Source organism: Hyaena hyaena, unplaced genomic scaffold (genome assembly GCF_003009895.1).
Source record: "Hyaena hyaena isolate Hyena2069 unplaced genomic scaffold, ASM300989v1 scaffold_973, whole genome shotgun sequence".
In the NCBI taxonomy this organism is placed as follows: Eukaryota; Metazoa; Chordata; class Mammalia; order Carnivora; family Hyaenidae; genus Hyaena; species Hyaena hyaena.
In genome coordinates, this window is record NW_024081601.1 from 216,557 (window position 1) to 242,817 (window position 26,261).

The 26,261-nt window shown below is 35.5% G+C and overlaps 1 long non-coding RNA gene across 4 annotated transcripts in view; it reads right to left on the reverse strand.

Annotated features, from left to right (window-relative positions):
- The window catches only part of LOC120223210, a 104,563-nt gene extending 78,603 nt beyond the window's left edge, over positions 1-25,960 (reverse strand). For 2 of the 4 annotated variants that reach the window (XR_005526234.1, XR_005526232.1), the window contains exons 1-3: positions 25,774-25,960; positions 24,589-24,666; positions 13,665-13,806 (exon numbers count right to left, since the gene is read on the reverse strand). This is a non-coding gene — a long non-coding RNA (uncharacterized LOC120223210). Of the gene's footprint in view, positions 1-9,635; positions 9,818-13,664; positions 13,807-24,588; positions 24,667-25,773 lie in introns of those variants that run through there. The other 2 variants (XR_005526233.1, XR_005526235.1) reach the window with 2 other exon arrangements.
- Positions 25,961-26,261: the final 301 nt, after the last annotated feature.

Consider the following 26,261-nt stretch of genomic DNA (forward strand, 5'->3'; position numbering starts at 1 on the left):
GTACAAAGGAACTTTTTGTTTAAAACATTGTCACAACACATAAAATATACATACATGACATTGTTTTTCTGCCTTTAAATATGGCTGCTATTGAACATGTAATACAGAAACTCCTACAGATGGTGGTAGTCATGAAATAGAGGATTCCAATTCTTTTCCTCTCCCCTTTTTTTCCAAAAGAAACTTTAGGCAGTTCAAAGTAATACATTACCAAATAGAATGCCACAAACTGAGATACTGTTTAATCTTTCATAGCTTCTGGGAAATAATACCCTTTGTAATTCAGTCTACACTCCACCGACACTGTGTTTTCATAAGTCAGAGAGGGCTGTTGTTGTTCAACTTAATGTCAAATATTATATGAAAGTATATTTGCAAGATTACTATGCTGAAAAGTCTATCATTAAAGGTCCTTATATGCTTTGTGTTTAATTGTATATATGACAAAGTATAAAATAATAAAACTACAAGTCTGGAAAAAGAAAAAGGAGAATGCATATGAAATACCGCAAAGTTGTATGCAAGTTTTTCATCTGTTTTTTTTTTAATAACCAGAATAAATCAGATAAGCTTCACGTACAGTTGATTAAAAGAAATTGTCCTGCTAATTTACAGATATATTTTTAGAAGTCCTCTTTTAGAAGATTCCTCTAATTTTAATCCTCAGTTTGTAGACAAATTTTGTCCATCAATGGATGAATATATGGATCATTTACATAGAAGAAAATCTATTGTGTATAATTTTTAAATAAAATTTGACATCCAATTACAGAAATGCTGAGGCATAGGAGCACATGTACCCCAATGTTCATAGCAGCACTCTCCACAATAGCTAAAACATGGAAAGAGCCTAAGTGTCCATCAACAGATGAATGGATCAAGAAGATGTGGTTTATCTATACGATGGAATACTCCATGGCAATGAGAAAGAATGAAATCTGGCCATGTGTAGCAACCTGGATGGACCTTGAGGGTGTTATGCTGAGCGAAATAAGTCAGGCAGAGAAGGACAAATATCATATGTTTGCACGTATAGGAGGATTAGGAGGAACTTGACGGAGGAACAAGGGGGAGAAGAAGGGCGGAAATGGTGGAGGAAAGGGAGAGAGGCAAACCATGAGAGACTCTTGAATGCTGACAAAAACTGAGGACTGATGGATGTGGGGGGGAGGGGGGATGGGCATGGAGGAGGACACTTGTGGGGATGAGCACTGAGTGTTATGTGGAAACTAATTTGACAATAAACTATTTGTAAAAAAAAAAAATATTTGACATCCATTGTGCCACTTTGTTATGCAGAGTGCATTTATTACCACTTACATGCCTATGATATAAACCTCAGAGTAAATTTATTCAGACTTACCTGAAAGCTTAGTTTATTTGAAGTTTATAGCCAGAAATTTTTGCATAAATGCATTTGGAAATTTTAAGGAATACTGATAATTTTCTTTCTGATGTTCCTGGTACTTTTTTGCCTCAGTTGGTAAAGCAATTCATTAAAAACTAATCAGTTCATAATATGTACATAGTTCCTGATATATATAATTGAAATATAGTTTGCAGAATAAAGATTTAAAAGTCTAGAGAATTTTACACGTGTGGAGACAGTATAGAGGAAAAAGAAAAAAAATAAAAATAAATAGAAAAATTCAGGGCATCCGGGTGGCTCAGTCTGTTAAGTGTCTGAGTCTTGATCTCAGATCAAGTCATGATCTCATGGTTCATAAGTTTGAACCCTGCATTAGTCTCTGTGCTAACAACATGGAGTCTGCTTGGGATTCCCTCTCTCCCTCTCTCTCGGACCCTCCCCTGCTCTCTCTCTCTTTCTCTCTCTAAATATAAATAAATAAATAAATTTAAAAAATAAATAGAAAACACAAAGAAATAAAAAAAGTCAAATAGTTAGAATTTTGGAATAAAATTCTTTGGACACTTTAAGTGACAGAAAACAATTCAGGTTGAAGATCACATGTAAAGTCATGGCTGAAGAATCTGTCAGCATCAGGCTCTTTTTGGAATCATTGCATCTTCCACATGTTACACAGAAACATGGGAACCTGCTCCATTGATCATCTAATTTTCAAATACATGCTGCCTTACACAACACATATTAAACAAATTTGCTTTACGCTCATATAATAACACATTACAGAATGGATGTCCTCATTCAATGTTTTCACTATCATAGATTCAATTTTAGTTTGCCAGAAATAGTTCATAAAAACATAGACCTACATGCACTATTGACTAGATAAGTAAATATAAATATCAATTGACCAATTAGATATAAATGTTAAATATGTGAAATAACAAAACATTCATAATAGGCATAATAGTTTATGCCTATTTCTATCATTTTAAGATGCCAAATAAGATACATTATGAATTTAGTAAGAGATTTTTTAAGTAAAGTGAAACATCAAATCCCTAACTTGAAAGATTCTTATGATTCTTGATACATTAATAATAAAAATGTCTTAAATTTAAGAATGTTAAAAACAAGTATGGTTGCCAGACTAAGCAAATAAAAATATAGGACATTTAGGAAACAACCCAGAAAATTAATAGGCAACCAACGGAATGGGAAAAGATAGTTGCAAATGACATATCAGATAAGGGTTAATATCCAGAATCTATAAGGAACTCACCAAACTACACGCCCGAAAAACAAACAACCCAGTGAAGAAATGGGCAGAAGAAATGAACAGACACTTCTCCAAAGAGGACATCCAGATGGCCAACAGACACATGAAACGATGCTCAGCATCCCTCCTCATCAGGGAAATACAAATCAAAACCACACTGAGATACCACCTCACGCCAGTCAGAGTGGCTAAAATGAGCAAATCAGAGAACTCTAGATGCTGGCGAGGATGTGGAGAAACGGGCACCCTCCTACACTGTTGGTGGGAATGTAAACTGGTACAGCCCCTCTGGAAAACAGTGTGGAGGTTCCTCAGGAAACTAACAATAGAACTCCCCTATGACCCAGCAATAGCACTGCTAGGAATTTACCCAAGGGATACAGAAATGCTGAGGCATAGGAGCACATGTACCCCAATGTTCATAGCAGCACTCTCCACAATAGCTAAAACATGGAAAGAGCCTAAGTGTCCATCAACAGATGAATGGATCAAGAAGATGTGGTTTATCTATACCATGGAATACTACATGGCAATGAGAAACAATGAAATCTGGCCATGTGTAGCAACATGGATGGACCTTGAGGGTGTTATGCTGAGCGAAATAAGTCAGGCAGAGAAGGACAAATATCATATGTTTGCACGTATAGGAGGATTAGGAGGAACTTGACGGAGGAACAAGGGGGAGAAGAAGGGCGGAAATGGTGGGGGAAAGGGAGAGAGGCAAACCATGAGAGACTCTTGAATGCTGACAAAAACTGAGGACTGATGGATGTGGGGGGGAGGGGGGGATGGGCATGAAGGAGGGCACTTTGGGGATGAGCACTGAGTGTTATGTAGAAACTAATTTGACAATAAACTATTTGTAAAAAAAAAATATATAGAACATTTAGGTGAATGTGAATTTCAGATTAACAATGAATAACTTTTTAGTATAAAAAGTCAACTGTATGGGGCATACTTATACTAAAAATTATGAGCTGCTTATCTGAAATCCAAATTTAAAAAAAAATATTTATTTATTTTTGGGAGACAGAGAGACAGAGTGCAAGCAGGGGAGGGTCAGAGAGAGAGGGAGACACAGAACCTGAAGCAGGCTCCAGGCTCCAAGCTGTCAGCACAGAGCCTGACATGAAGCTCTAACCCACTAAGCATGGGATCATGGCCTGGGCCAAAGTTGGGATGCTTAACTGACTGAGCCACCCAGGAGCTCCTGAAATCCAATTCAGCTGGGCCATCTATATTTTATCTGACAACTCTAGTAATAAGACAAAATACCTGAAAAATCTCTCCATGACCACTCAACATTGATAGAATTTTCTATTCATTCGATCATAAACCTTTTATCCTGTTGGCCATCCTGAAATGGATTTAATTCTACTTTTATGTTTCATTTGTCCTGCCTTTTCTACCTTGCTTCACTTTCTTCATCTGTTTTTTAAATACTTCCTCCAAATATCAGTTTTGAAAGCAATCTTTTCTGCCTTCACATGTTTCTATAATGCAAATGACTTTACATGCTCTTAGTACAAATTAGTATAAAGTTAATATGACATAAAATTCACATGAGATGATGAATGACTTTTTCCACCCTATTCAAATTTTCTGGCACTACAGATAGCAGCTGAAAACAAAGCACAAAATACAGAAACATGTTATATTTGTTTTCTATTTCTGCTTTATAAATTATCACAAACTTAGTATCATAAAACACAAATTTACCCTTACAGACTGCTAGCGGTAGAAGTAGCAGTAGCAGTAGTAATAGCAGGACAAGCTGCAGTAGTAGTCTGACACAGGTCTTGTATCTCACTGGGCTAACATCAAAGTGTCTACAGAGCTGTATTTCTTTCCATGAGCTCTGGAGGAGAATCTGTTCCCTTGACTTCTCCAGTTTCTACAGGCTGCCATCACTTCTTGTCTTCATGTCCCCTCACTCAAACTTCAGAGCCAGAAAAGTACCTCTCTGAACTTCTTTAATATTCACATTTCCCTGTGACCACAGCCAGGGAAGAATCTCTGCTTTTAAGGACCTATGTCATTTTGAGCCCACTCAAATAATTTAGGACAATCTCTCAATGCCAAAGCCTTTACATATAAGGACTTCCATTTTGCCACATGAGCTAATATATTTACAGGTTTGAGAGATGAGGATATGGATATTGGGGGGCATTATTCTGTCTAGCACATGCAAGTAAATTACAACAAGCCACAGAGGAGCATTGAACCATGTCACCACATGTTCTTTATCTTGGCTCAGTTTGGCCTCTTATGTAGTCTTTATTACCTACTTCTCACCAATCTTTGTAATTTTCTCTTGTCTGTGTAACTCCACATCTTTCCTTCATTTTTTTAAAAATACTGAGGCCATGAAAGAGACTTTTACTATGATTTTTTTTAAGTTAATTTATTTGTATTGATAGAGAAAAAGCAGGAGTAAGGAGGGGCAGAGAGCGAGAGAGAGAATCACAAGCTGGCTCTGCTCTGTCAATGCAGACCCTGATGTAGGGGCTCGAACTCACGCACCGGGAGATCATGACCTGAGTAAAAGTCAGATGCTTAACCCACTGAGCCACTCGGATGCCCCCACATCTTTCTTTATACACCTTCCATCAAGCTTTTCCCCTTTTATTATTTGTTTTATAAAATCATTTTTATGGTATAATTTATTAATTTATTAGGAAATTGCCTTTTTAAAAACCCATCAGTGTTAAAATTAGGATTATTTTGTTTTATTCTGTTAGTGATCTGTTATAAAGCTGCAGAGTTTGATGGGTTTTACCCCAATTCTATCTTTAATGTAAGCCTTATTTGCAGTGTAGAATTTGGCAGAATATAAAGTTTTCCAGGAATACATGTACCACCTTATGAAATATGTGTGTTTTGTTTTTCTCTTTATTTTTTTCATGAAAGACAACTAGAACTTCCTTTCTTGGCTTATCATATCTCAAATAGAGGGCAATCAATCCTAAATCTATTATCTCCATATAAATATCAGTGTTCAACTTCCAGTGTTACACTTGCTATTTTAACTCTTCTAATTAGTATGGCAAATTTACTAAAAAATAACTTTTATTCTTTTTTCTTGACCAACTAGCTTCCCTTTCTATCACCCCTTTATTTTCCAACAATTAAATCATACAGTTAACTATTACCTGTACTAATTGTACCCTTCTAATCCAGGCTTAGTTACCAAGACTTTGATGTTTTTGTCTTTGAAATTCTTTCATGATAAAATTCTAGCCTATAATGCTGACCTCCCAAAGTGTGGTTCATGCATCTCTAAAGATTCACAAAATTATTTCAGGTTACTATAGAGGTATTTTTTAATATACACATTTTTATAGATACTCTTTTATATATTTTTTAAATTTACTTTAAGAGAAAGAGCACATGAGCAATGGAGGGTCACAGGAAGAGGAAGAGAGGGAATCCCAAGCAGGCTCCATGATGTCAGTGCAGAGCCCTACCCAGGGGTCAACTCACAAACTATAAGGTCATGATCTGAGCCAAGATCACGAGTTAGACGCTTAACTGACTGAGGCACCCAGATGCCCCTGGACACTCTCTTTTATAGTAAGTAAATTGGTATATCTTTTATTTCAGTGTTGGGGAAGGCAAAGTTTTACTCAACTTTCTTAGAGTTCCTGCCTGAAACTGAAAATTAAATTGACAAAGGCATATTCGCAGGAGAAAAGCATCCACATTTATTTAATGTAAGTTTCATGTGACATGGGAGCCTTCATAAGGAAATAAAGACTTGAAGAAACAGTTAGACCTTAGTATTTTATGCTAGGTTTGATGAAGAGTGAGCAGTTGTCCAGAAATATAGGTCAAAGAGTATGAGCTAACTGTAGTTAATTAGAGAAAACTAAGCAAAGCCTGTTTATCCAGATTCTTCCCTTTGGTTTTGGAGGCTGCTTTCCTCTGCATATTGAGAGGATGACTCTCACATAAGGGTTTTATGACCTGCTTCAGGGGAGAAGGGTGGAGGGAGGATGGAGAGACGTTACTGCTGCTGCTGTTTTTGGAAACTATTTTAGCCATACCAAGATGCCATTGTGAGGTAGCACATCCTGAACCCCATCATTAGGAGTTATGAAATAAAATTGCCAATGTTTTAAGTTACTTAATTTAAAACTGTATTAAGAATTACAAGTAGATGCAAATGTGGAAAATTTTACGATAGATATATATAAGAGAATAAGAGCTAAGAAAGTATACAATAAATGGGGTTTAGATCTTTTTCCCATTCCCACATTACATTCCCTATCAAGGGTAACATGGAGGCACCAGAGAATTTTTGAGAGTGACTTATGTGATCATGTTGATCGCTGTAATGTCTGTAAACCAGGAGTTGATTTTCTACTTGAAATGCCAAAAAGGTTAAAGAGAGTTTGAGGGCAAAGGAGGGAGCAAGCAAAATCTTAGGCCATCTCTGGCAAACGCCATAGGGAAATGGAGCCCTTCTTCACATCCTCCCTACCCACCCATCTCCTCTTGTCTTTCTCAGAGTCAGGGTGGTAACACAAATTATGGTAAGATACCAAGGTTGCAGGTCTAGCATAAAAGTGTTACAAAGCAGTTTGCCTAACACATCTCATGCTCTAGCTCAAATATTAAGCTTAAGAGACAAAATAATATGTATTTGTAAACCACATATGCTCCAATTGTACTATATTGGAGGGGGAGAAAACCATTAGTGATTAGGAGGCAGGCATACATATGTATTCTAGATTGTCTGCCATAGAGCAAACTAACAATAGCCCTGATATATTAGGGATGTGGGAATCCTGATCACATAAACACTGTGATTTCAAGTGTGGAGTCATGACTGATATTACCCACTGCTTTATTTCCATTGCCATTAATGTCACTGATGTTCAAGCCCTTATGAATACATTTCTGATGTACTAAAATACCTGAAATACTGGTTTTATTCTTCTTTTGACAAATATTCTGTACATTTTTTTTAATGTTTACTTATTTTTTAGAGAAAGATCATGAGTAGTGGAGGGGCAGACAGGGGGGTGGATAGAGGATCCAAAGCAGGCTCTGTGCTGACAGCAGCGAGTCCAGTGATGGGCTCAAATTCATGAACTGCGAGATAATGACCTGAGCCAAAGTCAAACACTCTACTGACTGAGCCACCCAGGAGCCCCTACTCTGTACATTTTTTAACTGAATTTCTTGCAACATATTTTCTTTTCCCCACTATACTTGATATCATTATGTATGTGACTGTAGAGTCTTCCTTAAATTTTTGACCATCGTATAAACTTTCCATAACTCTTTTCAGCCCTTAATATAATAATAAAAATAAAGTTGTATCTAAGGTTATCAAATTGGCATCCAAGCAATTATCCAACAGTGTACTAATCTACCTATCCAACATCATCATTATCACAATCAACCATGCTAGCAGCAATGTTTATTGCATGCCTATATTATGCAATGTGCCATTGACAATTGAAAATTATAAAGAAGTATGAAATCTGGTTCTGGACCATAAGAGTTTACTTAATTAGTAGAGATCTCATATAAATTAACATATAAATTGGAGAATAACATAAAATAATTACTAAGTGAAGTACACAAACAAAAAATGTTATGAAGCCTTGAAAGAGATATCAATATGGAAGCTTGCACATAACTGGATATTTTAATTGTTACTCCCTCCAATGAGAGTCCATCTCTCTAGCCAGATTAGCCTCTTCATTTCTGTTGAGTCATGAAATGTTCAACACTTCTCAATGTTGTGTTTATTTTACTTGGCAAAGCACTCCTAAGCTTAACCATCTTACCAAATTTTATTTTATTTTTTTAAATTTTATTTATTTATTTATTTTATTTTATTTTTTACAAATAGTTTATTGTCAAGTTGGTTTCCATATAACACCCAGTGCTCATCCCCACAATTGCCCTCCTTCATGACCATCTCCCCCCCTCCCCCCCACACCTATTAGTCCTCAGTTTGTTCTCAGTATTCAAGAGTCTTTCATGGTTTGCCTCTCTCCGTCTCCCCCACTATTTCCCCCTTTCTTCTCCCCCACGGTCCTCCGTTAAGTTCCTCCTAATCCTCCTATACATGCAAACATATGGTATTTGTCCTTCTCTGCCTGACTTATTTCGCTCAGCATAACACCCTCAATTTAACTTAGATTTTCTTTTTTTTTTTTTTAATGTTTTATTTCTTTCTTAGGAGAGAGAGAGAGAGACAGCGTGAGCAGGGGAGGGCCAGAGAGAGAGGGAGTCACAGACTCTGAAACAGGCTCCAGGCTCTGAGCTGGCAGTCAGCACAGAGCCCAACGCGGGGCTCAAACCCACGAACCGTGAGATCATGACCAAAGCGAAAGTCGGACGCTTAACCGACTAAGCCACCCAGGCGCCCCTTAAGTTAGATTTTCTAACCTCAGTCAAAACTTATTTAATTCTACATACTTTTGTTGAAAGTATTAGATAAAATTAGAAATCTCTTCTGGGTTAAGCAGCTTGTCTTTTCATGGTCATGGTTACCTGATAGGAACTAATAATATGCATTTCCTTTCACTTATGCACTTTGCACAACATTTAAAGTATTTTGCAATTAAATTAAAATAATAACTATTGCTGCTAAATATTTTTAAATAAAATGGGCAATGCATACATATATGATATATATTATTGTATGATTATGATATATATTTCAGATTAAATAGGTGTTGATTTTAAATTATAAAATCTCTTACACAAGATTTTAGGACAGTTAACTAATAAAGAAATTCTCAATTTTTGAAAAATTACCTTTTACATTTATAAGTTTAGAAGTAACCTTTTATAAAAAACAGGACTTTTACATTTCTTAGGCTGCAGAGTACAAACAAATGGAAAATTTATTCCACTGTGAAAACAAAAAAGGTGAGAGTTTCGGAGACTTTTATTTTTCCTTCTCCATGTTTTAAAAGCTATATGTGTTGTACTTCAGAGGTTTTAAACTGTGTATTTTACTGAGACAGAAGTTCAAACATTGCCAAGCATGACCTTTAAATTTCAGTTTCTCCTAAAACTAAAAAATGTTTTAAGTCTTCCATTTCTTTTTCCATCAGTCTCAATTTAAGCAACTAATGGTCCTCTTATGATCTCCATCTTCTTCTTAGAATCGGGACTTTTTCCTAAACAGAAATAAAATGAGGCTCCTGCAAAGCAAGATAGTTATTTGGTATGCTTGCCAATATACTTGTGGAAGAAGTAAGTGGCAACATATCTAAGACATCGAGATTTAAATCTGGAAATAAAAAATTCTTGACATTTCATAAAATTGAAGAGGTTGATCATGGTTTCATAAAACTCACTGATTTTATTATAGCATTCTCAGCTTTCCCAAAGTTTCTCTACTAAGTTTAACTGTAATGCTTCCTTGTGGACTACTTAGTATACTATCCCGAGTAAAGATACTGTTTGCATCCTGCTCAAACTTTCTTAAAATTCTACTTTCATACAGTATTAGTTCACAAAGTTGCTTTAAGTCAAAATCTTCAAAGCAATCTCATCTATAAAGTTTTTATTTTGACCTTTCTTACAAATTGTTTTCACTAAATTATTACACACAACAGAGCTACCTTTAGAGAAGGAGAAGTGTAACTTATTCTTGAAGGCAATTGTTCAGTGTTTGAAATCAGTACTTCCTTTCCCCCTATTTTGGCTTTCAGACAACTTGGTGGAGGTCAGGAGAAGCATAGATAGATTACTAAGTTTCTGCTTGGCAACTCTACAAATGACTCCTACACTAATTTGCCATGCCCTTTGGGCTGCTGCTAAGGAGCTGTGTGATAACGGCAACTAGAGGCAAATCAACCTTGCCCTCTAATGCTTTACTAGCTTCAACTCACTGGCATAAATTTGTACTGGGGTCTCCCCTGAATTGGCACTGTTTCGTTCAGAGAACACATACTCAGCATCTCCTACTGTAGGTCAAATGGGAACTGCTCCCTGGGAAAGAATGTGAGTAATCTGGCTGAGAAATGTGCTGGATTGTGTGAAACTGAGTTGGCCACTCTGCCCCATTTTCCTTCTTCTCTGGTTTCCTTTTATCATAGGAGCTGAAAGCCTGGGAACTACATTTTCAAGAATCCTGCCAGTATGGTCTTAGGTTAGATTCTGCCAATGAGAGGCACTAGTATAATTCTGGAAGGGATACGAAAAGCAAAAGCAATTATTATTCTCATGGCTGTGGATGGCAATTACCAACGCTTTTCTAGCAGCTTCCTGGTGTCCTCCAAGGAAATCACCTGCTTTAATGCAGGAGGCAGTGAAATCAGTGGCATTGATTTTTTATAATCTGAACATTTTCTGGTTTCCTAAATGATACAGTGGCTTCCCTAACCTCTTTGTTCCCAACCTTTTAATGTTTTTTTTTAATCCCCTCTATTAAGCCATTTGTTCTGTGAAATAGATGGATTTTTTTCTAGTTTCCTCACTGAACACCAATAGATACAGAGCCTCTGGGGAAAAAAGAATCCAGAATTCATCTCCTTTCTGTGGACCCAACTGAGGGAAGAAAACCAAGGACGCTAACTAGGAACTCACCAAGAGGAAAAGGGGAGAAAAGGCTGCTGATCTGTGATCAGCACCAGGGATGGCCAGATAAAGCTTATTTGGTGATGTGTAACTAAGTGCAAAAACCATCTTTCCTAGGTAAGCTGGTTAAATGACTAGGCTTTGGAATTATTAGCCAAATATGCAAATGACAACTAAAAGTTTTAACTTTGAAAGAATGTAAGATACCATCTCTGCTTGTGAAGATACTAAGCTCAGCAAGAGTCACTTCAGCATTAATGACAGATGCATCTTATCTTCTCTCCATCCCTCACAGAAACAGAAAAGTCATCATCAGCAGAGATCCTCTTAGTCCTCCAACAAATTTGCAAACAGACCTACATTTGAAGCCTTTTCTTTTTCATAATAATATAGGATCTCTGTATGAACCAGTTGAAGACTAGGACCTGCTTTCTCAGTGATCTGCAGCTTCTAGTTATCCTGTCTGCCTCTTCAATTCTATGCCACCAAAAATACTGTTAATAAACATGCAAATGTGCTTGCTCCGGGAACTCACAACTACAAAAAGATCTCTTTTTATTTTTTAAATATAATTTATTGTCAAATTGGTTTACACACAACACCCAGTGCTCATCCCAACAAGTGCCATCCTCAATGCCCATCACCCATTTCCCCCTTCCCCAACCCCCAACAACCCTCAGTTTGTTCTCTGTCTTTAACAGTCTCTTATGGTTTGCCTCCCTCCCTCTCTGTTTATAACTATTTTTTCCCCTTCCCTTCCCCAATGGTCTTCTGTTGAGTTTCTCAAGATACTACTATTAGAGTCTACTGTGCAAAAAGGTCTTTTTAAACTGATATTAAACTGATACTTTACCTGCCTTATTATTGGCCAAACTTAAAAATTTTTTTTATTTATACTGTTTCTATTTTTCTACCCTCAAACATCTGTCAGTTCATTCCAGTTTAGCTTCTTTAAATCATCACTATTCCTCAAAAACCTTCTCTGACTATTGTCATTCATTTATTCATGCATTTTTTATTTAACACATATTTACATAGCCTAACTTGTAAGATATATCTTTTTATATATGTAAAAGATATATGTAATAAAGTTATTGCCATTTCCTGGCCAGTGGAAAAGGAAAGAAGGAAATGAAGGACAAACAGCATTTTTTAAGGATATAATCTGAAAGTAGCATATGTCATTATACATATATATGTATGTATACATATGTATACATATGTCTGTGTGTATATATTTATGTATAAAGGGAAAGTGTCTGTGCATTGATTAATGTTTATGTTGCAAATGTAATCAACATTGTTGCCTAGTCATTTCATTCTTTGTAAAATAAGAGAAAAGCATAATACAAGTTTATTTCAACAAGATATAAAATATGGGATATATAAAATAAAATGTAATAATCTTTCCCCAACTAATTAGTTGATTTTAACAGGTTAATCTTCCACACATTTCTCTATAGTTACATAATTTATGTTGTAACACATGAAATTGATGATAATCTACTGTTTTTTACTTATAACAGTTCAAATGATTCAGTAGATATATGCATATATAGAGATTTTCATTACTTTATTTTAAAATAGTTTTTGGACATTCAAGAATACTTTATCATTTTCATTGTTTAAAGTTTTGTTGATTTATTTTGAAAGAGAGAGAGAGAGAGACAGCATGAGTAGAGGCAGAGAGGGGAAGAGAGAGAATTCCAAGCAGGCTCTGGACTGTGAGTGCAGAGCCCGACACAGGGCGCAAACTCACGAACTGTGAGATCGTGACCTGAGCCAAAATCAAGAATCAGATGCCTACCCAACTGAGGCATCCAGGTGCCCCAAGCAACATTTCAAAAATATGAGTCGTTGGGTGTGCAACTCTTGATTTTGGCTCAGGTCACAATCTCACAGTGGTGAGATCAAGCTCTGCATCAGACTGCACTGGCAGTGTGGAGCCTGCCTTGATATTCTTGTTCTCCCTTTTCCTCTGCCTGTCCAAAAACATGTGTGCATGTGCAAACACACACACACACACACACACACACACACACACACACAGGCTCTTTCTCTCTCAAAAAAAATATAAATGGTTCAATGAATGGATAATATCTGTGTTCATCTTTGTTGGGGAAATATATAAACAAAACCTCCTGCCAATCCAGAAAAACATTTCCAGAACATTTCCACAAAGGTGGGAGAGAAAATACTTACTGAATAAACATTACACCAGAATATGATGAGCATAATTGGCAATCCACTAAGAGACTGCAAAGGCAGAAGGAAATCTCACTTACAGAGAGAAGCAGATACAATGCATTTCATATGTGTTATCAAGGTAAATAATAACTATTGTTCAAGGAAGAGGACTTGACAGCATCATTTGTCACACATAGTTCATTCTAAATTCACCTGATAATTGAGATGACTTATTGTGTTAGTTAATTGAATTTACCCAAAGACAAATTAAATTCTTACCTTAATGACAGGAGGTAGTTCTGCAACGTGGCCAAGGTTGGGCTCCTCCTATCTGCCCACAGAAACTGGGATATAGGAGTACTATCTTCCTTACCAATTACATTTCAAAGAGATGATTTCCAGATCCTAGAGGAGGATATCCCTGGATTGTAAAAATAACAAGAGGGTTTCAAAAAGATTTACATACATTTCAAAGAGACAGAAGGAATATAACCACAAGATTTCTAAAGTAAATGTCTAAAAAAAGGGAAGGTAGGCTATCTCTTCCCTTATTTTTCATAGATTGAATTAAGCCACTTAAATTTGTATTTACTCTTACATCTTAGGTATCAAGAATCAAAACATTTACATACAACTATCTTTCTCTTCATCACAATATGTTATCTGCCAATATTTGAATAGTTTGGGTCTCTATAGCAGTAACTATATAGGAGGCAGAAAAGACACTATGGAAAGAAAGGTTGGATAAATACATACATTTACAGGATAAGAAAACAAATACCATAGTCAGTAATCCATGTAGATATTATTTTCAGATAACTGAAAATTATCTACACACAAGTAAATTTCTGTCAACTTATATTTTTAGTAAACAATAATGATTAAACTGAATCGATTGTACACACTACTTAATAGTTTAGAAGTAAGAACATGAAACTGATGGATGTGGGGGGGGTGGGCATGGAGGAGGACACTTGTGGGGATGAGCACTGAGTGTTATGTGGAAACTAATTTGACAATAAACTATTTGTAAAAAAAAAAATAAAAATAAAAATAAATGTCTGAAAAATAAAAAAAAAAGAAGTAAGAACATGATTGCTATAGTGAAAAATACATATACTAGATCCTGATGGTAATTAAAACGTATCACCTTTTCTATTATAGAAATTCAGTTATATACTGAAAAACCACAACTAATAAAACATGAAGGCATAAATTAAATACATCATATGGTTATGCAGACAAGGAAATAATACTTATCTCATATTTTCTTATCTGAATAACTGTACAATTATGTTTCACTTTTGCATCTAGGCTATCACATATACATGCTCAATTAGTATGCTTACCATACTAAACTATATTTAATTTTGTATTTCTGATGCTTGCACAGTTCCTGGCACAATGATGACACTTAATAACTGTTTATTAGATTACATGTTAAAGTAATTTTATTTTAAACCTAGAAACTGTTTATTGAATTAAATTTTAGAAAGACTTTGGTTTAAAATTATCCAAGGATTAATCTCTCTATTGATCTTAGGATTACTTATTTGCCTAAACAAAACTAGATAGTTAAAAAATTCTATCTGCAAGAAAGCTAGTATTTGCAGAGTACCGTATACAAGCATTTTACCTGCACTATATCTTTTGACCTTCAAAAAATTTTATACATAGGTATTTATATTTATTAGGATATATGCTTAGATACTAACAGAGACCCAAATATATATTTTCTTTAAAAAATACAGGCTTATTTCTTTTTCAAGGAAAATCTAGTACATGGGGTGATTCCAAGAGGGCTGTGCCAGACTCAAGGTAGAGTTTCTACCTCCAGGTCCAAGATGGTGCCATTTTCCACATCCAGCTATTGCCATTTCCCAGCCAGTGGAAAAAAGGAAAAAATAAAATGGAAAATAATCAGGGCTTTTAAATGATATTATCTGAAAGCTGCAAGTATCATTTTTGTACCCATTTTGGCTAGAACAAGGTCAGATAGTCACAGTAACAAAGCAGGCTAAGAAATGTAGTCTCTATCTGGGAGACCAGGAGCCCTACTAAAATAATGTGTGTTTATAATGCAATTGATTAAGGTAGAATTATCAGGAATCACTGCGAAATTAATGTGGTATAACCTTTAGAGCTTCTTCCAAGGCCCTGGGGAAGGGGGAGCTAGGAAATTATTCATTTATTTATTTTATTTCCTTTTTTTCTCCTTAACACTTTCAAAAGATAAATCTGCTCCTGACACATAGAGCTCATCTATAAAAGATACACAGAGAGAATGAATTCTGGAGGAAAATTCAGTCTCTACTCCAAAATAATTTCCTTTATTTTACCAGTTAGTTCCAGAGAGGTTAAGTGAAAAATTGTTGAATTACTCTCTAAATAATTTTATTCTTAGACATTAAACATCCTTTAATTTTTAGAGGCACCTGGGTGACCCAGTTGGTTGGGTGTCTGAGTTTGGCTCAGATCATGATCTTATGGCTCCTGGGTTCGAACCCCGCGTTGGGCTCTGTGCTGACAGCTAGCTCAGAGCCTGGAGCCTGTTTCAGATTCTGTGTCTCCCTCTCTCTCTGACCCTCCCCTGCTCACGCTGTATCTCTCTGTCTCTCAGAAATAAATAAAACATTTAAAAAATAAAAAATAAAACATCCTTTACTTTTTAAAAATCAGTATATTTTGTAAAACAGAAAAATGTGGTGTGGTTAAGAAAATTTGAAGAGATTTCTGTTACTTTTAGAAGTTTGTCTCCCTAAAGATACTGAGTAACTTGGTATTCCAGATATCAGCTTTGTCAATAATGTTTGACATTGGAAGTTTACTAGAGCCTGTAGGGAATCATGACTTTGACCTTCTCTGGAAAGTCTATCAGACCATCAGTCAACTAGTTATTCTATCAGTCAGGCAGTCAATCAGTTAACCGATTAATTTACATTTACTTGTTGCTAGGTGGAACATTTGGAACATAAAATGCAAACTTTCTCAGCACTGCAACCAAATGATTTTATTCTCTATCTAAGCTGATATACGTAGGGCTGGGAGGGCACAAAGAATCACTTAATAAGTGAGAAGCTTACTAAGATAAAATGCTGATCCATAATTTTTTGATTCAGATAGGTACATGCAAATACTACTATTATCATTGTATCCCTGTCGCTTTGGGGACTGTATGGTCTTAGGCAAGACAGTGGGCTGCGGTGTACACAACACCAGGTCCAACCCTTGGTGTAGGTGCCAACTCATTTTCAGAATTTTATCAAAGCTAGTTTTTGGTTCCTGGCCTGTTTAATTAGAGTGTTGGCCTAAATTACTTCTATGCCTTATAATTCTAGAATTCTATGATCGTTTTCTTCATATCAGTATATAGAATAGTGCTTTTCACCTACTTCTCATAGCTTTCTGGTATACTGTGAGCTTTTTTCAGCATACCACCGCAAGTTGATGTGTAACATTTCATTGTGTTGCAATCAAGTTTGCAACTGTTTTAGTGATGTCCATCAAATAGATCATTAAGCTGAGTGTATCCTAGTATAGAATTGAGTATACATTGTTGCCAAAAAGTAAAAAAGCATGGAGTAATATTAATCCAATGCTAGAGAAAAATAACTTCCTTAATAATGTATTAGGAAAGGCACATTAAGTTAGTAAACAGGGACTAAAACTACATAACAATGCTATGTATGAAAATGTGTGTGGTGGAAAAACTGTGAATGATTTTCTATATATTCTGAGAACTTGTTATAGCTTAGTAGTGATTGTGGTATCACTATAATTGCCTTTTTAAAAGTGTTATATTGGGTCTTTTAAAATTTTCCAATGTAGTACTAAATAATTTTGGCATTCTTTGGGACTTGACAAAGACAAAAAATTTAACATTTAGTAATATAGAAGGGTAAATAATCAAGTTGATTTGTAATAAATTTTAATCTAACTAGATGGAATCCTCTGAATCAAATCTTGAATTTAAAAAAAAAAGCACATCAAGAGTCAGACCAGTTTAAGTCCAGTGTGACTTAGCACAGCATATTTTTCTGAATTTACTGTAAATAAGGAAATTTATAAAGAAACAAAGCTAATGGTCTGTTATGGAATTTTATTTTGAGGACTGTGGATTCCAGTTGACATGCTGAATAAGTATGCCACTTGCACTCATATTCAAACTTTAAAGTTGTTTTCTTTATAATTAGATGTTTCCCTAAGTTATGAAATTCTTCCACTAAAAATAATAATCAGATTTAAAAAATGTTTGGGCATAATAATAATTATGAGGACATACCTTGGCTCAAAAATGAAAAAAGGAGAAGCATGAATCAAATGTACAGCACCTCCTTGATGGTTTGACATGAGGCTAGAAGCAAGAGTTTGCACTAAACATTGTTTTTAAAATGCAACCTTTAGTGTTATTTGATTTATCCCCCAAGCAAACTAAGATGTGAAATTTAATAATCCTTTCTGACAATTTTACAAAAATGGGCTGCCATGCTTAATTGATGATAGGCCTCTCCCTCTGCCACCTCCAGGCACTTGCTCACTTAGTGAGAGAGAGTTCACAGCCTCTATCCATCAGACCTTTGACTGCATCTGTGTTATTAACCTTTAGGTTGATCTGAGAGTGGCATTGCCCCCAACTAACTGGCTGTCATGTCGGCTTGGCAGCTGGACTTCTCATGTTCTCTTTAACTTTCACTTTGTCTCCCAAGACCATCTGAACAGATAGGGACAAAGCAATGTAGCCAATTACCTTGTAATTAATAGATTGTCCAGCCCTCCTCCTTTTTTTTTTTTTTTCTTTCACTATGTGAAAGACAGACATAATGTCATGATATTATGATGCAAAAATAATATAGCATATATTTCAAGATTTGGATATAAATATGAGGTAAATAAAAACTTTAAAATTATCAAGTTTTTCTATCTAAAACTTACTATAGCAATTTGATGCACTTTGTTCTTGCATTCGTGTTTGGGAAACATGTTTTTTGCAAACTTTATGGAAATTTGAACAAATTAAATATTTGAACACATTAAAAATCATTGCAACAATACATATAGATTGTTTCTTTTATTTTCTCTTTCTTTTCTAATTTCTACATCTTTCATTTTACAAGAAGACATCACCAAAGAGGGAAAAAAAAAGACAACATTGACTGGTTCTTAGAAGAAATGAGAGTAGAACAATTTCTTTTATGTGATCAAATAATCTCCTTTTAAATGTTCTTATTAATGTGAACTGAACCTAAAAGTGTGAACTTGCTGGTATATAGATGGCTTTATTCCAGTTACCTGCATTAGGTAAACTGTGTCTTGTAAATTCTTTAAGGAATAATTTTTGTATGTTAATTTCTTTTCTTCAATTTTCCACCAAACTTACAATTACTTTAGAGTACACACTACAGTAAGATATATAAATGTGATAATTTTGAAGTTCTATAATAAGGCATTGAGCAAATATGAAAAAATTAAGAAATATTACAATTTTAAAATGTATATAATGCTTAGTCCTACATATTATCTTTTGAATTCCAGATTTATTTACAAACATAGATTCTAAGACTAAAATTCCTAGGCTTTGTTCTGTTGTTATATGAATGAGTACTTGTAATATTAGATTCCAAGTTAACCAAAACTGACCTAAAATGAAAAGCACCATTGTAATCAACCATATGGCCACTTCATTCTAAACTGGTTATTTTTAAAGAGCCAGCCTCCAATATTCCTCCCTAGAGAAAGAATAAAAATAGCAATATAATTGTGCCCATCAAGGCTACACTACTCAGCCAGTCATTGTGTTTGCTGGTACTAAATCCTTGAACAGCCTAGTACTACCACACAGTTCATCTGGATGATTGAAAAAGGACAGTCTTCATGTGATCAGGGATTAATCTGGTGGACATGGCCTTCGTGGAGATTGCTACAAACGACAGTAAGAGTTCTCTTTTTCATGTGAACAATGAATCTTCTTTTAACGTTCCCACTGCTGCACAAAGATTCCAAAACTAAGAGAAAGATTCCAATATCTTGTTTTATTGTGCTCTTCATAGATATTGCATTTTTTACAAATTTAAGATTCAAGATGTCAGTGGAGAAAGTAACTACGGATGCAGTAGAAAAAGGAAGAGAACTACAATTACAAATGCTGCCTGAAGATGTGACTGAACTGCTGCAATCTAATACTTAAGCTTACAATACATGAGAGGCACCTGGATGGCTCAGTTGGTTAAACGTTCGATTTTGGCTTGGGTCATGATCTCACCATTCATGAGTTCAAGCCCCATACTGGGCCATGGGGTTCTGTGCTGACAGCTTGGAGCCTGGAGCCTGCTTCGTATTGTGTCTCCCTCTCTCTTTGCCCCCTCCCTTTCAATAAAAAATAAACATTTAAAAATTTTTTAAACTTTAGTAGATGATTATTTGCTACTATGGATGAGCAGAGATAGTGGCTTCTTGAGACGGAAGCTACTCCTGGTGAAGATGCTGTGAAAATTGTCGAAATGACAACAAAGGATGTAGAATATTACATCAACGTACTTGATAAAGCAGTGGTTGTGTCTGACAGGATTGACTCCAATTCTTAAAGAAGTTCTACTGTGGGTAAAATGCTATCCAACAGCTTCACAAGTTACAGAGAAACTGTTCATGAAAGAAAGAGTCCATTGATGTGGCAACCTTCACCGTTGTCTTATTTTAAGAAACTGCCACAGTCACCCCAACATTCAGCAAATACCACCCTGATCAATCAACAGCCCTCAACATCAAGGCAAGACCCTACACCAGCGAAAAGATTATGTATCACTGAAAGATCAAATAATGGCTAGGCTTTTTAACAAAATTATTTTTAAAATAAAGGTATGTACAGTTTTTTTCTTAGACATAATATTGTTGTGCTCTTAATAGACTATAGTGTAGTATAAACATAACTTATATATGCTGGGAAACTGAAACATTCATTTAACTCACTGTGTTCCGGCATTTTCTTTATTGCACTCTGGAACCGAACCCACAATATTTCAGGGTATGTCTGTAATGAAAATTATCCTCTTGGAAACCACTTTGAGTTTAAAAGTAATGGGTTCTGTCTCTTAAAAGATAACTGTGGTTCAATTTCAGATGTGTGTGGTAGTCTTTTTCAAACATTCTGCAAAATTTTTAAGTTTCTGCAAGGAGTTGAAGAGTGTGTAGATAGGAGAATGGGAGTGGAAAGTTGGGAGTAAGCTGATAAAATGCTATATTGAAGAACTTTATGCTATGTAATGAACTTGAAGCTTTTTATCCAGTTATTTGGCAAATAGCAGCAGCTTCTCCCAAAGATTATGGGCATAACAGGGTTGACTGCAGTAAAAGACAGATGTGGGTCCCATTTTGGCTTCGTGGATTGCAGTCTGTCCTCACAGGTTCCAATTTTCCTCTGTTCTCTCCTGACACACATCCTGCTTAGGAAGGCCAGACTGAGGGCCTAACTGACCTTTTGAGACTTGAGACCTAGCACAAGATGCAAAGGCAGCAGCCTTGCAGAAACTTCTACACCAGCTCCCACAACTGTGTGAAGTAAAAGTCTCTATGATAAATTTCTACTCTACATTACTGGTAGTGATTCTATTTCTCAGGCCAAAATCTGACAGACAAAGCAGCAATGCAGTGACATACCTCTACAGTCCTTATTTTATTTTAGAGACTACTTTACACAATGACACTGAGTTTCTCCAAATGTAGAAAGGATATACCTTCTAATAGTTACTCCTTCAAATATGTACTCTCTAGCCCACTAGAGTGTTCACTGTGAAGCGTCTTGGTTCTCCTTTTCTCTGCCTACTTGCAACTACTTGGGGGAGATTGTCCCTTAGGCTATTTTTATCAGACCTTAAAAAACACTATCACAGGTTTTCTCTTTGTGTATTAAAAGTGAAGTCTTTATAGTTTAGCAATTCACTGCAAACTTTTGAAGGAAGCGATGCTCATATTTGCTTTTCCTCCTAAGGGTCAGCCTACCTGTTATATTACTAGTAGAAGCAGAGTACAGCAATGGCCACATCTTCTAGTACAGCACTAAATCACTCATAAGGTGAAAGAAAGAAGTGGATATTAGCTCTCTGCCTTGAAGCTACCAGACAGCCATTTCCTTTTATTCCAGCAAATCTAGTTTTTGGTAACCTGGGTGCTTCATTTTTCTTTCCTGACAGCTGTATCTGAGTCATAGGCCCACTATATAGGGCCCTTCTTTTTCCTTACAGTGGTATCAGTTACTCTACAAGTATTTACCGAGCACTTTTGCAGCATGCATAGTAGAACTAAGCCTAGTCCTTGCCTGGAATGAGATGTGTGATGAGGGAAGACTTTTCAATTTGCCTGAGGACTCAGCATTCTTGGGCATGCAGCATTCTTGGGCATAGAGGCTACTCAAAGTATATTTACTTGTTAAATTTTACCTATGTTTTGTGTAATGAGTATGATTTTCATTCTTTTCTCTAGGGTAGCCCTTAATGCTTCCAGAGCACAATATGTTCCTGGGAATCAGTGGTTTATAGTGGACCTCTACAGTATTCTTATTAGATAAGCTATGCCCAAGGCTTGGGCTTTGATTTACCCACTAAACACAGATTTAATTGACTATTCTACACATGCTAGTGTAGTTTGGGGAGTCTTACTTAGGGCATAAAAAAATCAATTCCTTCTTACACTCTTTTCCTATTCATCAGGACATCTTAGTACAATACAGAAAGATAGTCACCAACCCATTCATACCAAACAGTAACAAAGGAGCAATACCTATTGTTAACCTAGTACAAATGCAAGTTTAAAACTAAAAGAAATAAAAATACGGACTATATAAATGACATCAATTTTACTAAAAGACAAAGTTCAATTGTACATACACATATGCAAAATATGCACATATGCAAAATATATTGGAGTGTACTAAAATATTTCCCAAGGTATAAATTCATAACTATGTTTATAAGTAGAGGACAGTGTAGACACATTATGAGTAGTATATTCAATTTTGTTAGATTTTCTGAATAAGCAACTGCAAAATAGCGCATTTACCTAAAGCAGTGATTACTAAAATATGAGCTTTTAAAATTTTTTAAATGTTTATTTACTTTTGACAGAGAGAGAGAAAGGGAGGAGAGAGGAGAGAGAGAGAGAGAGAGAGAATGCAGGGGAGGGGCAGAGAGACAAAGGGAGACACAGAATCCAAAGCAGTGTCCAAGCTCTGAGCTGTCAGCTCAGAACCCAACAGGGGTTCAAACTCATGAACCATGAGATTACCACCTGAACTGGAGTCAAATGCTTAACCAGATGAGGCACCCAGGTGCCCCTTCCTCCGATAACCTAATAAGGAAAAAGGAGCTTCCCTGTTTTACCATTCTGGTTAAAATACTTTGGATTCATTTTTCTGTGTGGGCTTCTTTTAACTTACTACTTTATTAAGAACACATTAGTGGCTTTTAAACCAAAATGAATATTTACAACAAAGAACTACAAAGTATGTTGCTAAAGAAACCATTTCTGAAAACATAGTGAAATTATGGACCATGTGAAAAAAAAAGTGCAAAACAAATAAATGACTTGTATGCTGCCTCATTCACTATTGTTATTTATTTGTTCATTTATATTTGTATTCTCAGTGCTTTTGGAAGTGATTTAAGGCAAACTATAAATATACACAGTACAACAAAATGGTTAAGAAATAGAAGTAAAGAATTTGTGGCAAAAGTAAATAAAGGTAGAAACAAAAGAATAAATTCAACAGTTACAGAAAATGTGTGCCCTGGAGTACAGTAGCTCATCTCAAGCCTCTAATTTGGCAGCTCACTGTCTATAACAGCAAAGCCAGTGGAAACACAACCAATTACTTGACCCACTGTTTCCAAAATATGAAGATAGGCCAGTTTTTCAAAGAAGCATATTTATTGTTCATATATGGACACCAAAGGTAGATGTCTTCACTAGGCAAAGTGATACCTTTTGTTTGTTATTGTTGTTTTAAACGTGTGTGTGTGTTTGTGTGTGATTTTAATATTCAACTTAGACATAATTAAATTACACATTTCTGGAGTACCAAAGTCTACACATCAGTACACAGTGTTACAATCTTTTGCTAAATCCAATTATAGATTTGAAAACATCAGGTGAGATGATTCTTAACCATATCTTAATTACAGACCATTCTGAATACCTGGTGAAAACAATACATTGTCCACTAAAATTCAAATACATAAAATATATATGTAATTTTAAGAAGCTCTGAAATAATGTTTTATGCAAGGTTAAGAATCTCTGAGCAAGTGGGGTGCCTGGGTAGCTCAGTCAGTTAAGTGTCTGAATCTTGATTTTGGCTCAGGTCATGATTTCATGGTTTGTAAGTTGGAGCCCCACATCTGGCTCTGTGCTCACTGTTCAAAAGCCTGCTTAGGGTTCTCTCTCTCTCTCTCTCTCTCTCTCTCTCTGCCCCTCACACATGCTCTCTCACAAAATAAATTTAAAAAAATCTCTGAGCAAGAAAAATTACTTAATTTTCAGGAAATGCTTTGTATTTATTTCCACGAAGACTTTGAGACACTGAGAAGTTGTGAGTTTGAGGTTATTCTCCCTGATAAACTCTAAGGCATGCATTCTGTGTGGTCTCTTAAAACAAAGTCACACAGGACTTAACAAGTAAAGCAGGAAGGAGAAATGACACACCTTTATGAGACTGAGTAAGAGAGAGAGAGCACAATAAAAACAGATAGTGACACAGAGAGACACTAAAAATGATACACACACACACACACACACACACACACACACCTAATTTAATAGAAGGTTTTTCTTTCTCTGCACTGAGGTAGGACATACAACAGTTTCTGAGGTCCCCACAGGACTACTGGGAAATCACACCATTGAATGAAAGCATAAATACCAAAAACTTTAAGGTCTGAAGCAAAATCGATGGCAACAATCTTATTCTAGAAGAGATGTAGAGCTAATTTTAGTCATGCTTTCTGAATTTTAAGAAAGTGTGGATCTGTGTATATGTGTATTCTTTAGCAAAGCACCCACAAATACTTAATAATACAAGATCATAGTACATATTCCAATACACATGTCATTGCTGGATATAAAGCAGTAAATTGTTGGAAGACATGTAGCAAAAGCCAACATATGCCTTTGGTTTTATAAGAGCTGATCTGAATTTACTCTTTCTGATATAAATCACCTAATCAATTCAGTTGGCTCCAAACTGAAGAGAATGAATTCCTGTCAGTTGCATAGAAGAGAATGAGTTCTATTCTACCTGTAAAGGACACATTTTAAAAAGTGGCAAAAGTGGCAGCAAGTCACACTTTTTCCTATGAAACTTTATTTTTTACAAAAGTATTAAAATAGGAGTACTATATAAAAATCAATAGTGAGTTATCTACATCAACTACAAACAGCTCTCTTAGTATTGGACACTGAGATAAATTTAGAGATTAATCTGATAAACATGTTTAAGTAACTAGATCCATCCAATTAAGAATAATATCTTAATTGTGATTTACATGGACCAATGAATTCCATTTTTTAATTAAACAATGTTGAATTTTGGTCACTTTAAACCAAATAGTGAATATATATATATATGTATATATATATATACATTGTATGTATATATATACATATATATATATATAATGTTTACTTATTTATTTCTGAGAGATAGAGACAGCATGAGCAGGGGAGGGTCAGAGAGAGGGAGACACAGAATCTGAAGACAGGCTCCAGGCTCTGAGCTGGCTGTCAGCACAGAGCCCGACGTGGGGCTCGAACCCACAAACAGTGAGATCATGACCTGAGCCGAAGTTGGACGCTTAACCGACTGAGCCACCCAGGCACCCAAATAGTATGGATATATTTAGCTATAATTAAGTGTAAGTCACTGAGGTAAAGGACACAGTAAAGTCGACAAAAGTGCCACGTTACTTAATATTCTTCTCAACAGAAATTTTCACAGTAAGGAACAACATAGAGTTCAATAATGAAATCACTCTAAGCTACTTCTCAAATAAAAAAGTTAACATAAAAAGCCCAGAATGCTATTTGTGAAGAACAGAGTTTACTATAAACATTTTAGATGGAATATCTATTAATAGAATGATAATATACTGAAAGTAGAAGCTTGCTTTAAAAAAATGTATAAATTAGCTAATTTGTTCACCCAAATGTAATCCACTTTCCTTTGTTACTACTACTCATCTTTCAGGTCTATTGTTAAATGTGTTTTTTCAGAAATCTTAATCTCAACTTACAAACTAAACCAGGGTGCTGTTATGATTTCTATAGTTTTATCTTTTATATAGCTTTTTATTATGAATTAAATTTCTATACATTTGTACAGTTATTTAGTAGCAGTACTCCTCACCCCTAGAAACTGTGAATCTTGTATTACTTGCTTTCTTCTTTCCCTTTTCATCTTTGATGGCTCGCCCACACGCTTGTATGTGTGCTCATGGTCTCTCACTCTCTCCCTCATTTGATATGGTTTGGGGTTTGGTTTTGGTTTTGGTTTCCATCATATCCTCAGCACCCAATACAGCAACTGAAACTTGAAGGCACTAAATCAATATTGGTTAAATTGATGAGTTAGTGGATGAATAACTGGATGGAAAGAATTGATAGCTGGTTTAACATCCATGCACTAAAAAACACATATGAACAATCACTTCTCATTTCCAGTTCCAGAGTCCTGCATTATCAAAATCAAAATAAAGCAATGATTAGACTCTATAATTGAACTTTCTACATATAACATGAAGCAGGACTTTATAGTGTAGTAGCTTTTAACAAGTTAACTTATATACCGCATTTTTATTTTTAAATTTATTTTTTTGTAAACTACATTTTTCCTGT